The sequence below is a fragment of the Plutella xylostella genome, chromosome 9 (genome assembly GCF_932276165.1).
Source record: "Plutella xylostella chromosome 9, ilPluXylo3.1, whole genome shotgun sequence".
In the NCBI taxonomy this organism is placed as follows: Eukaryota; Metazoa; Arthropoda; class Insecta; order Lepidoptera; family Plutellidae; genus Plutella; species Plutella xylostella.
The window spans coordinates 12,145,781-12,160,312 of NC_063989.1; the positions used below are offsets into that span (position 1 = coordinate 12,145,781).

The following is a 14,532-nucleotide window of genomic DNA, read 5'->3' on the forward strand; positions in this document are numbered from 1 at the left end:
GCACGGATAGTTCCTGAGCCTACTTCTGTATCCATAATAAGCAATAATTATTCGGCACGGATATTTCCTGAGCCTACTCTTGTATTTTCGACACGGATATTCCCTGAGTCTACTTATACATTTATTCGACACGGATATTTCCTGAGTCTACTTAATAATGTGTAATAGTTATTTGGCACGGATATCTTATGTATCCATAATGTGTAATAGTTATTCGGCACGGATATTTCCTGAGCCTACTCCTGTATTTTCGACACGGATATTCCCTGAGTCTACTTATACATTTATTCGACACGGATATTTCCTGAGTCTACTCATGTGTATCGTCACAGTACAATGTCTTCCAATAATGGACATAATTAGAATATAATTACTATCTCCCATTTCAGCTTGTGTCAAGAGCAATCACTCAAATGTATCTCTATATTGTAGATCTCAGAGTTATGTGACAATTAATATTTTATCGATGCTGGCTTGTGTCTACCATGGTACCTACAAGTTGTTCGAGGTGGTTTCCCTGCCTCTAATTAACTTCATCACAGTCAAGCTCAACATTACTTATTAATAACTAACTGTCATCATCTCCTCCTGTATATAGTATGTATATTGGTCAGTTTGTAAGAAGAATCCAATTCAGCAACTGCTTTCCTTTACCCAAGCTGATAAGAAGTCATTTCAATTTATTTATCGGTAGTAAGTAACTCATGTACTATGAAAATATTTTCCTATCTTATTCAAAACTTAGTAAATTTTATTTAGAATAGAATACAGTTGAAACTCTTATGGTCGCCAATCGCATCAATGACCCTAATTATAATTTTGTTTAATATTATCAACATCTTATCCAAACCCAAATCAGTAATTATTTATATTAGCAGAATTAAAGGAGAATAATAAGTATAATAAATTATTACTAATCACTTAATATGTAAAAGTTGTCATGGTCACAGTCAATAATATATAGCCAATGGTACCCATTTAACCTTCAAAAGTAAAATTGCATGAATATTCACTATGGAAATATTTATTTTATCTTTTCCAAATATTTCAGTTAACTTAAAATAGTGTTAGTGCTCCTATGGCCGCCATCCAACACATTGACCCTACGGGTATAAGTATCTAATTGAAGGTATTTATTTTATTTAATCAGACAAGTAGATAACTTTAGTAAAAGTAAAGTTGGTGCTCAACTAGGTCGGCAACTGACTCATTGACCCTATTATTTATTAATTTTGTTTAATATTCTTAACATCTTTTTCAAGCAAAATCAATGTTTATTTATATTAATAAAAGGGTATAATACAGGTTTTTAAGTATTATAAATTATCATTAACTTGCTGAATATATAAGAATTGTCTTAGTCACAGTCAGTCAGGTACAAGTTATGGCCAATGTAACCATTGAATAAAAGGAATAATTACATGAATTCTATTCTGTTGTCTGATACATAACTAGTTATTGTAGTAAGTAAATACCTATTGAATTCCAATAAAACAAACTTTACATACTTAGGTGGGTAAGTAAATACCACAATCATACATTCACAATAACATTCACCACACATGAGATACACAAGGATAGCTTGTTTTCCCCTAAAATTCAATAACCTACTCTCCCACAGCCTAAACCTAACTGCTTAGCATCTAAGTGGTTTGAAGATGAAATGCATTTTATACAAACCCCACATTTTACACAATGTTCCTAGTATCAAGTACCTAGTAAGTAAGTATAAATTAAGAATCTGGGTTTCTTAGTTCTGAACTAATGTTTTGAAAGTAGATTTATTTTGCAAACAATACAACACTGTGTCCCTTAAATGTTTGTTGGTTTTGTTGCTGCCTAATTGTTAAGTATGTTTTTCCTTTTATGATAAACAACACTTCAAATACCTGAATTTACCAAGTGTAGCTAATCCCATAATAAAACCATAGAGAATCATTAAACTAGTGAATCACACAAGTACACACAATAATTATTCAAGTAGAAACATAGTATTTTATGAAAATATGGTCCGGCCAATTTTCATCCCGGTGGAAAAATGTTTAAAATCATTTCAAATATTAAGAATACAAGTAATAAGTAATGTTTATAATAACCACTCTTAAAGAATCAAAGTAGGTTGAGCTAGCTGTAGATTTTAAATTACTTAAGTACTAAAAAGAAATGCTGATTCAAATAAGAATATAATTTTGCTAAATAGATTCATAGCTTAATATGAATAACCTGAAGCATATTCTTCATTCTGGTTTCAAGACTGAATAGATAAGTACATGCTTACATGAGAACTAGATGGAGTTGGTAGAAATAAGTTTATATTGTGTATCTCAGGAGATAAGTAAATAAGTACCGACTACCTAGGAATATGAATCTTCTTGTAACCTAAACAATTTCAGAATGATCTAATATGTTACCTAATAGATTTACTTAAATTGCAAGCACTTATCACTGAATAGGATTCCACATAATTATGTTATATATCTGATGAATCATCCATTATTATTACTTAGGTACTTATTCAGATTGTTGTGCAAGTCTAGTAAGTTTGTAAACCAAATATGTTGGAACATAGGTTATGATCCACCACAATGAAACATAGGTACAACTAATGGTCTGTATAATGCTAATTACCGTTCTTTACTGGGTATGCAAAGACTGCTGGGTGAAACAATTTCAGGTAGATAGATTGCTGTGAGTAAAAGTAACATACTTAAATACTTGACTCATTAGCCATAATCTCAATAGAACATACTATTCAATATCTGTACTATATTGATATAAGTAACTAAGTTTATTCCTTCCAGGTAAACAAACATAGCTTGATGAAACAAGTGGGGTAATTTTCCCATAGTCGAATGTACTTATGCTTGTAAATTGATTGTTTTATGTGATAGAATCTTTAAGGCTGAATGATGAAGTAAAAGGTGGTTTCCTTGGGTCTCTCCTAATAAACCTAGGTACCCTAGCAGCCTTCAATTTCAAAATGGCCAAGAAGCTTAACAATAAATAATGGGGAACAATTGGATTTTTAGGTTATGAAAATATTCTAATTTTGAAACCAGAACTAAGTAGATAGATATTCTAATATAAAGAATGGGGTGAAGTATAGATATGCTGTGATACCTCTAAATAGTGGTTATGACAAAATATTATCGACACTTAGCTGAGGATCCTGAGGCGCCGCCGCCGGCCGGTCGAAGCTGCAAAACCACCCCGCCATAAAATACATTTCCACTATCACTCCCATATGCAAACGCTCCCTCCTATCACCCGAAACTCCACGAGAAGACCAAGGGCGCGTTTTCTTCCCGAAACCTATTTATAGCCTTCCCTGACCATCGACTCCCTTTTCTTTTTTTTCTTTTTTTTTTTTCCGGTTCATCCATCGAACTTTATCGATTCAACTCCATCCCTCAGATCCTAGACTACAGGTGGCGCCACTGAGCTAGACAATAACACAACTATTAAATATTTTTAAGGTAATAAACCGATGAACTATTCTTCTATAATTATTGATAATTAATATTATTATTATTTAACTAGTATTTACTAATTTTAAGTCCTGATTCGATTCATTAGAACTAAAGATACTCAGTTGAGCGTCAAGGAGGCGTAGTACGTAAAGTGTCGCGTAAATTAGTGTTGTGCAAATCTGATCCTCATAATAATAACTTATCACTATGGCGTCATTCATTTCAATTATCAACCAATAATTAACAGAGCTGTATAAACGGTTGAAACATAATATAACCGAATCTAGTATGATATATCTTTAAACTCTAAGCGTCAACAATAAGACTTGTCCTTATTCTAGGTATCTGTCGATTCGAACGACACAACACCCCCCGAACATTACCATATAAGGAAATGCATCGAGTCTAACCCACTAGATGGCACTAGTGTGGCATTTCTACATCGCGGTATGGTTGTGTTTTCCAACCAGCGTATAGTCTTATTTTGCTTATAATAAAAATTTCGCCCATCTATACATAAATATTGTAATAATGTATAAGTCTGCTACGGACGGACTATGTTCCGTTACAGTGTCCCTAAGTTGAAACTTAAATCACAATTTGTAACGAGGGCGTGTGTCAGTACGTCAATAGGTTGAGTTGGGTGCCCGCTCGGGGGCGATTCATCATCATTCGCCACTTGTCGCGGACGAGGAGGCCACTGCAGCGAGTGTGCTACTGGACCGTCAGCAAAACAGTTAAGTTTGTCCAGATGACAGGAATTAAGCCTAGCTATACTTAATCAATAGAGCTTGAGTGTGCTTCACATCATCTTTGTTTCATCTGTGACTCTTAGCACCAAACTGTTTGGACCTGGGGGCGGATACCTATTTATTTTGTTGACTGTACTACTCGTACCTCATGTGATGTATGATGGGAAACATTAACACGCGGTTACTCAAACTAATGTTACAGGGGATGCCTTGTTTATTGCTCCGTGGCGCACTAAATTATTGAACTAGTGTTTTGTGTAAGTAGTGTTTATTAACTTAATGTGAATGTAAAAATATGAGTAAGTAAGTTGAAATACATACCAGTTGAGTGATTGCAGAATATTTTCAGTGAACTCGGTGACCTGGAACAAAAAAGAGCCGCTGTTAGATTATAGTACAAATATTTAAATTATCATAAAACCATTTGTTTATTTATCTACTGGGAAATAACAAAAATAATTATCTCGAATCGTACAACACGTTGGTACCAAATGGATTCTTGTGATCTGGAAATGTTCTGGGAAATCAACTCCCGTATCGGTTAGTAGATAAAATTAGAAATTCAATTTATTCTAACGAAAATTCAATAATTTTAAGTAGGTAGCTTTTCTTTATTCATTAAATATGCTTATAATTAAACGGAGGCTAAAGTATACAGAATTAAGTATAGATATCATTTATTTTATTCACAATCATCATATAGGGATTCTATTCTATTCTATTCTCTGTGGGGGTGGACCTGCACCTGGCTCTCTCGAGTGGAACCTTTGTGCATATCCCCAAGGTCTGAACTGCCTTCCTAAGCTTGGACCATTTCTCACCACGCTGGTCCACTGCGGGCTGGTGGGTTCACATATCTAGATGTGCTAAATCTGAATGTCTGGCGTGAGAAGCGGGCGCTTACCCGACTGAGCTACCACCGCCCCATATTTTAGCACCGAATGCGGAATCAACTCATAGTTATAGTATTAAAAAAAAAACACTAGGTATATATTATTATAGACAACTTATTTATTGCATTTACTATACACACAATTTTTCAAATGTATTTTTTATAATGTCCAAAGCTACCCTCTCAAAGATATTTTATTAATGTTACTTTGAAAGAAGACCTTTACCCTTTTTTCTCTCAGAAAGGTGACCCGTCTAGTTACAAATGCGGCGATGTATAGCCGAGACGGTCCGATTCGTTATTTCTCGACCGCAGCCGATATATCTACTGGAAACCACATTAATCTATTGTCAAGTTAGACTTTTATTTTGATCAAATATCAAGAAACTATTGACCTACAAGTCGGGCTCGTGTTGCCGGCGCGAGACGGAGGGTTGCTCTATACTGACGAAAAGGAACGAAAGAGAGCTGTCGTGCAATCGGCGGGTTTAATACAACGAGGTAGAGTCGTGGCTCGCGCAGCAGTCCTCTGAAAGTTCGTATTTCGTCATATAGAGTGACCCTTCAGAGTCGAGTGATGAAAAAGTCTCGTTTTACGTCACGAAAATTTACTCCGTCCGCTCCTTCCACCGAGCTGGAAACTGGACCCGACACCCCACTACTTGTGTATTGGTCTCTTATTGAAGATTCCTTTGCTTGTATCATTATTTTATTTCGTTAGGTATTTTGTAAGTATTGATTTTTATCGATTTATTATAAACAACATGTAAGTAACGAATAAATGGCACGGTTTGCATAACCGTAAGCTTCTAAGCTCAACACTTAGTTGCTTTCACTCTGGTTGTTCCAATAATAATTTATATAGCAACTGAGGTTAATAACTGTATTGACCGCAGCGGGGGCATATCATGCATATCACCGCACATGGTGACATTCCGCCGCTTAATTAGACATCCATCTGCGACGCATATTCGTCAATATTGATACAACTGGGCCGTTATTGCTTCTAGTCGCTTTGACTGCTTAGTGATGTTTCAGCTTCAGTGCCTAGCTAAGCTGAACCGAGGTGGCCAGTATGTCATTACATAGGTACTAATTCGTAACATTTTGTGAGTTATGCTTTTCGTGTGTATCTATATACCTACATATTTATATTTATCAAAGAGATATTGATCTCAGAACCTCTAAAAGTTACCACAACTCCTCGTCTCAATTACTCACCTCGAATTTTCGTTTTATTTTGTCAAAGAAGAAGCATAAATATAAAAATTGCATTAGGACTGGGTTCAGCTGGAAGTGTGACTGTAAGTGAATGTTCTCGGCTCGTGTCACACGCAATGAGGTGCCTTTTTCTCAGAATTAGCTAATAAAGGGCTGAGAGCCAGCGGCGTCACTCGCGCTTCGTAGATGTAAGTATATTGTATTGTTCCAAACTGAACTTTCAACTATCGTTTATCTGAAGGGGTATCTTCATCAGACGTCCACTGCTGAAAATAAACTCTGTCTTCAGTTTGGACAAACATGGCGGGACTCTACCAATTATTCTCGTAAATTCCAGCCGAGAGTGGGGAACCAGGAGCCAGTCCCAAACATGCAGATTTATAATCCGGAACGGGCGCCTCCGCCGATTACTCGTACCTTTTCCGGAAACGAATTTCGTACGTCAAAATGTTCCGCCGAAACACGCGGTGCGTTTCACAAAGAACTGCCAGCAGACGGAGCTGTCGATGTGCCGATGACGCGCGGGAGGAGGGGGGGGGGGGGTGCCAACTGCCTGCTGCACTTCCCGAAATTACTTCCACAATTTTCGGTCAAAATTTAGCCGATATATTCGTGACCCTGCTCTATTCCACTTTAATTTAATGGAGTACAACTCAATGAACTATCCTTTTTGTCCCTTAACTTTGTTAACTTCTCTGATTTGTCTGTTTGAACATTCTTTTTGACCTTTGTGAGCTGCTGCTTCGTGTTCTACAAAGCATTTTTATTGTTTTGTTGCGAGACATAGCGCAGCTTTACTGATGAAAAGTTGAAGATAGTTTTCAAATGGAATTCAGAAAGTTAGTTGACATAAATAGTGGAATGCAAATGGCGATATTCGCGTTGTCCCGGCGGCGGCGGCGGTGGCGTGTTCACATCCGTGTCAAGAGCCCTGCACGTCGCGCCAGCACTGAGAGCAATGATAAACCCACGAATAATATCATAACTAGCTGCAGCTCAAATACGAGTACGGGTACTTACGTATGAGTAGGAGTAGTACTCTTACTTTAATGGACACGTTTATTATTAAATTAATATGATTGCAAGGTTTAAAATTCTGAACTGACTGAACTGTTTTGTAATTTTCAAGTGGGTATCCTGTCGTCAGACAGGAATTCAGCCCAGGAGGCATAGGCTTCTCGTAGTAGGACTACTAGTTACGACTAATTGTCAAAAATTAAATGGATACGTTTAATGTGGACGAATATCCTATCGAGATACAATATTGTAAATAATAAAATTAATACATATTGCAGTAATCGGCTCGCCCGGCTGCTTGCACGGCGACATAGCAACCGCATCCGGAGGGAAATCAGCAGATCTGTTTGCGGGCTCTTTAGGCTCAGCTCTACATTTATGCATATTTGCAAACGGAATGGATCCAAGTATGTACTCATAAAAATCAAAAGGATATACAGCTTATCAACAGTTAAGCTTTGGACATTAGAAAAACATATTATTACAATACTGACATATTTTTGATGCATTTACAAATTTTCTACACTAAATCACCCATTTTTTTTAAAGATTTGAATATTAGCATTTGATCAAAATATTTAGGTACGTTGAAATTGGTAATATTTTGCTACGCTGTTAAATGTAAGTATTTCAATATTGCAGAAGACGGCGTCATTAAGCAACTTTTTTCTGTTTAGGAGTAATTTGACGAGTGCTGTGTCACTGGAATTTTTTCCTTGCTCACGAGTCGCGAGTGTATTTTGAGGTTCAGACGGCGGTGTCTCAAGGAAGAGTTTTATGGATAGTCCTTTAGACTTCAAATGCCACAATGTTTGTTCACCCACAAACGGTATCAATCAATATGACAGTCGGTGAAGTGTGAAGCGCGGCGGAGCGTGGGGCGTGCGCGATCACTAATCACACATCTCATTACCTTATGGAAATGCAGCTCATGTCCTCCCGAATCATAAATGAGGTGGCTCGGGCATAATGTTTGTTGTATTAGTCGGTGTCCATGATTGTGGTTGTGCAACTACAGGGTCATCCAGATCACGCATGCCATTGTGTCAATGAGATTATTGTAAAAGTTGCTTTTTCTGCGAGCTTTACTATGCCAATAAGAATAAATTAAGAATAAATTTATTCAGATAACTATAGGTAATACATATTTTAAAAATAGGTCAACTCTTAAATCTAAAGGTAGGTGAAATACTGCTCTGAACTAGGAAATAACAGAGTTTTTCCTGTGTTTCAGATTAAAAAGTTACATAGAGAAACTTAAGCATCTAATTAAATAATCTTAGTAACTAAACATCTTAATAATAAGCATTTTGCGATAAAAATAGTTTTGTTTTCATTCAGATATCACTTGCCCAAAAGCGTGATACAAATTTATTATTTATAAGTACTTCATAATATTAGTACATACGTACCTCCTACACATATTATTAATCTTAGTATTAGGAGAGCGTACCTCAATTGAGTCGAAACTGAAAGCTCCAAGTCGTTGTCATGACTTGAGTGACGGCGGCGTGACGTGAACCCCACGGTGTGGCGCGATCCTCCTCACATCTCCACGACACACACACGGGCTCCCCAACAACAATGACACACACACACACAAACAGTCGGAGCCACAGCTCAAGATTACTGCAGCATTTTTTCAGTCGTTTAATTTTCCTCTTTAAAGTTTTGATTCGGGACATAAAACGGGCTTTAAAAGCGATGTCGCGTGTTTTGAAACTATACAAGGCCAGAACGCAGAGGTTGGGACTGCTCGCGTATATTTTCAAATTAAAATGGTGCCATGATTTACTTGAAAGTATACAAGGCCATTACGCACTAATCGCGTATATTTTCAAGTAAGTTGGGCCAAAATTATGGCTTGAAAATATACTGCAGCAGTTACCACTGCGTACTAATCGTGTATATTTTCAAGTGCCAAGCGGCCATGCGAGCACTTGAAACTATACGTGATTAGTTACCAGGTAGCCCTTTAGAATTGTTGCTCTCTCTTTCTTTCATGCGAAATAGTAATAAGTCTATTGCTTTCTAAACATTGCATGATCATTCCGCACTTGGCATTGTTTTCGTAACGTGTTTTTTGTTTAAATCGTACAGTTAAAAAAGTAAATTGATTTACCTAAATTAAACTGTAGAACTGATGTAAATAGTAAAAAATACCTCAGAAGAGGGTGTAGAACAACTTGATGAAAAATATATCAGTAATACGTCTATACGGTAATAATACATACCTACTACACTCACGAGCAATGAATAAATCCAAGTAGCAAAAAGTCAACACCAAATGACCCTAATTTTTAAAAACATTTAATTTAGAATTTTATAAAAATTTACATGTTTAGTTGGTTATGATAATATTTTGATGTGCTGTTAAATGTTCTTGCCGACGGCGTCATTAAGCTAGTCTTTTCCGTTCAGGAGCTATCGTTACTGGAACTTTTTCATTGCTCGTTAGTGTAGTAGGTATTACTATTAATTCATATACTTAAATAATAAGATATTAGTATTCTTACTTGCAAGTATGATTGCTATAAATATAAATTTATCAATCATATTAGAGCTTGTTCATCTTTATTTATTAACATTCTATAGGTATGACAGGCAGAAGAAGTAAGCCAATCAAGCAATGTGCGTAATGGCAATGTATATTTTCAAGGACGATTCAGTAAATCCCAACTTGAAAGTATACGCGATTAGTACGCACAAATCGTGTATATTTTCAAGTAAAATATAATTTTTTTTTACTTGAAACTATACAGTGCCAGTACACTATGGGTGCGTTCTGGCCTTGTATAGTTTCAAAACACGCAGCGATGTCTGGCAAGTTTCATCACAGCGGAGATGCGTCGAGGGGGGGGGGGGCTTACTTTACACACAAAGGGGTACAAAGGGGGCCCACTCGCACCGCGCGGGCCTGGTGGGTCACTCTATATTACGAAAAACTAAGTTTCGGAGCACTGCTGCGCGATCCACGACTCTCTCTCGTTGTATTAACTGTGCCGATTGCACGACAGCTCTCGTTCTTTCATTTTTCGACAGTATAGAGTAACCCCCTGGCTCGGCTGTCGGGAACGGGAGTCGCATGAGCCGCGACAACTCGCCCCGACTCGACGCCCCCGCCAGGAATGCCTCGATCTGAAGGGATTTAGTTTAGAGGCTTTACCTTTTCGATCTGTTATTAATGAAGTTTCAGTGAGACACCTAGTTTGTGTAAAATACTTCTTAAATCTTTTTTTAACAGAACAATTGAATGTTGCAAAGTTTGACTTCAATAAAAACTACTTCATAATTTAAATTAAATGTTTAAAAAAGGGACCCACACGACGATATTATTCGATATATAACTCATTTCCACTAAATTGTCGAGTCGAGTGCATTGCATCTCAAAATATACTTAAAATGCCAAGTAACCATCACTAGAAGCACCTCCATTACACAGCCGTATCAAAGTGAATTACTCAACACTGAATTATGGAACGGTTATTAAATCAAATCAAATAACAGTGTTGATTAACGCCCCATTTACATCAAAGGTGAAGACAATAAATATAGCAGGCGAGCGCGGGGGAGGGTCGCCGAGCGGGGCGCGGGGGGAGGCTGGGTTCTGGCAGTGCCGCTCACACCTGCCCGGCGATCAAACTCCGAGACACACGCGACGTCGCGCGATATAGGACACTTTAATACTAAACGCTCACGAATAGTCTATAATAATTATTATAGTACTCACTCACCTAGGTGGGTACTGCTGGAGCGCTATTCTGTTATAACGAGGCAGGCACTCGCTAGCGAGCGGTTTTGCGCTGCTCCTACGAAATGTCCATGTTATTGGCACTCACATCCTTTTATGTCTTTAAGTATTATCAAAACTTACTTTAACTTAATTTTACGACCCAATGGCGTAGTAATTATAGTGACTGTTCGAACCTCAGCCAAAGCTGACATTTCTTCTGGGCTCCTGTGAGAATTCCACTATATGCTCATTGACGAATCTCGCAATATCCAAATATAATAGGTATTTTGTAAATGTGAAGTTTTGACATTGCTCTTACAAAGTTGTTATTGATTTACTTGGCATGATCTAACCTAACAGGTGCATTGTTGCCCTCACTGTTCACCTGGGTTTGTATATTCAACCCTAAGTTAAGCTTACAACCGCGAGTAAACAGCATCACAATCCCAGCCCTCTCAGTCTCAGCTCGTGCATTTCCACTCGTTATCATACCAATGAAGCGCTCGCACCCGCGTGTTAACTATGCATCTAAGATCACCGACGCTTTACAAATTCCGTCTGCACTGTGAAGTGATAAACAAGCGAGCGCCGCAAACAATCGCCGACCCACCTGCACCTACCCGCTGCGCTCGTAATGTTATTATTTTGGCAATAATATATCTCTAGTCTCTATCCCCCCTCTCCCCCGCAGCTTACGTCGCACCGAGATACAAGTAGAATTTCACCGAGTATTATTAGCCGCGTACTCTCGCTCGTATTTAGATCGCCGCTCGGAGACACGGCCGGATTTATAGCGCATCTTCGCACAAGGAATTTATGAAGCCATATTGGATGTGAGGCGCATTAAACTGTCGCTTGCCGCCGTCGCCGCCGCCGCCGCGGCCGCTGAGTTTACAGGCCATCAGCTGTTACTGCCATTTTACTCACTCCCAGTAAGTGGAAGGAGAACTTAACCTTTAGACATAAGTACTTGTATGAAATTGGATTCACTCATCACTACTTAAACAATCGGAGCTTAACTTTTAATTTTTTTGTAAACTAAATAGCCTTATCAAGTATCCTCAGTAGGTTACTTAAGAAAACCGGCTACAAAATCTTTCAAAAAGAAAGTATTAAATTGATGAAAAACACTTAATTGAATTTATGAACAATAAAATTGAACAGGTTATTAAATTTCTAATTTAGGTATTTCAAAAGCGGACATTTACAAAATTCAATATCAGAACCAAGCACCAACTTGCAAACTTGAAGTTACAAAACCTTTGAATTCCACAATGCATATTTCCCGAAAACTGAAACCGCTTTGCTCAATTTTATGCGACGTCCGGGCACAGTGCAGGCTGCAGTAGAGACGATCTAATATTGCAAGTTTAGCTCTTTCAGGACCAGAACCAAAAATAATAGTTTGTAGCAATAATATCCACTTCATGAGTGGTATTTCAGTAAGAAAAAAAACTTACAGATTCTAAACAGAGATGTATGATATGCGCTGTAAAGAGTAGGGTTTAAAACAAATATGTGTAATGACTGTGTGTTTTTATAATCCTGTCTTCAGATTAAATTTTAAATTATGTTTCGGACATTTCAACTAGCAGATTGAAGGATAATATCGTCACTATAAAAACGCTGTAGTGTACCACAACACGGTGTCTGTGTGTGTAGGTAGTTAGGTAGAGCGGTGCGGTGACGGAGAGCGTCACGGTACGAGGTCCCGGGTTGGCTCCCGGCCAGGGCGACCTCTGTAGCAGCAGAACTGCACCTTTATGTGTTTGCCCTCCGATACGTCCCGCCTTGCTATCGATTCCTTATTTACTGGCAGACTGCACCGAACTATGTCATTAAAATATCTGTAAGAAACATAAAATGTACGTAGCTAACATTTTTGAAATAGTATTTTGTTACTTTATGGTTACAACGCTAAGCTCAAACAGACATAAAAGGATTATAACTGCAAAACTAGATATTTTATTCTCCATAAAAATATAGCATTTACAATCACTTTAAATCCAGCCAACTGCCAGCGCCGGGGAGGGGGACCATGATGCAGCGAAACTTGGGACATGCAGCAAAAATACAATAGTCGCGTGGCACGCGCGCGGGCGGCGCCGGCGGCGTGGCGGGGCGGTGCAGGCGGCGGCGGCGGCGGCGGGGCGGGCGGCGGCGGCGGAAGCGCATTGTTCGCTGCGCGCCGCACGCTGCCTTATCTCTGAGGCGCTTGGGCTGGCGTAGGGCGACCGTGCTATGATGGCTTTAAAAGTTGGATATATTACAGACAATATACGATACCAGTGGCTAACGGAAATTACGTCATGATTGTTGTTATATTTCGTTTTAAACACGTGCAGGATTGTGTAAGAACCGTCCTACAGTATGTATGTACCCATATTATGTGTATACCTAGGAAGCCTACTGCATCGTATAAAACTGGTGAATCTAAGAAAACCCTCTAGTTCTTGAGAAATGGCACCCGAACAAAGTGTAGGAATGTCCGGCCCAGCAGCGTGGTCGCCCCGCGCCGCCGCGACCGAAATATCGCGACACAATTGATTTCCAGCCGGCTCCAGTAACTGCTCGTTTGAGCGAACACCGGCGCATCCCGCCATTGTAGCGACGTCTTCACGAGCAAATATCAACGCAACAAAATATACTAGCTGTTGCATAAACTCTATGTCATGTGCGTGTTAGCTTGAAAGTCATACTTACGGTAAATGGAAGTACACTCACGGGCAATGAAAAGGTTCCACTGAGAAAAACTCAAAATTACTCCTAAACGGAAAAAGCTAGCTTTATGACGCCTTCATTGCAACATTGAATTACATATAACGGAGCATTAGATACACTAACGGGCAATGAAATAGTTCCACTCACAAAAAGCCGACGCCAAACGACCCCAATTTTTTCCAACATTTTATTTAAAATTTAAACAAAATATGATTGTTTTTATTTGGTAATATCCTGATGCTCCGTTAAATGTACTTCAATGTTGCAAAAGGCGTCATAAAGGTAGTTTTTTCCGTTTAGGAGTAATTTGGTGTTTTTCTCAGTGGAACCTTTTCATTGCCCGTGAGTGTATCATATTTTGTTCAAGTTTAAAATTAAATGTTGGAAAAAAATGGGGTCTTTTGGTGTCGGCTTTTTGTGAGTGGAACCATTTCATTGCCCGTGAGTGTATAATTTAGTATATTCAACAAGTTCAGTTCACCAACCTGCACTAGGCCAGCCTGCTGGACTAAGCCTAAAACCCTTCCTACATTAGAAGATCCGTGCCCCAGCAGTGGGGACGTGACGGATGGTGATGATCTGATTCAATTCAAGATACCATTGTAATTTAAGTACATTTAGTTAAAAAAGCTCATTTAACCAGTTCATGTATCTGAAACCAATCAGCCAAAGCCAAACTGTAATTAGTAACAGGATTCCAATTAATTATTATTGTTAACTTGAATA

At 38.4% G+C, this 14,532-nt stretch overlaps 1 protein-coding gene across 1 annotated transcript in view; it reads right to left on the reverse strand.

Moving 5' to 3' along the window:
- The window catches only part of LOC105395354 (poly(rC)-binding protein 3), a 172,293-nt gene that overhangs the window by 92,789 nt on the left and 64,972 nt on the right, over positions 1-14,532 (reverse strand). The window contains exon 3 of the mRNA XM_048623138.1: positions 4,544-4,584. The gene's annotated coding sequence lies outside the window, so the exon portion shown is untranslated. The remainder of the gene's footprint in view (positions 1-4,543; positions 4,585-14,532) is intronic.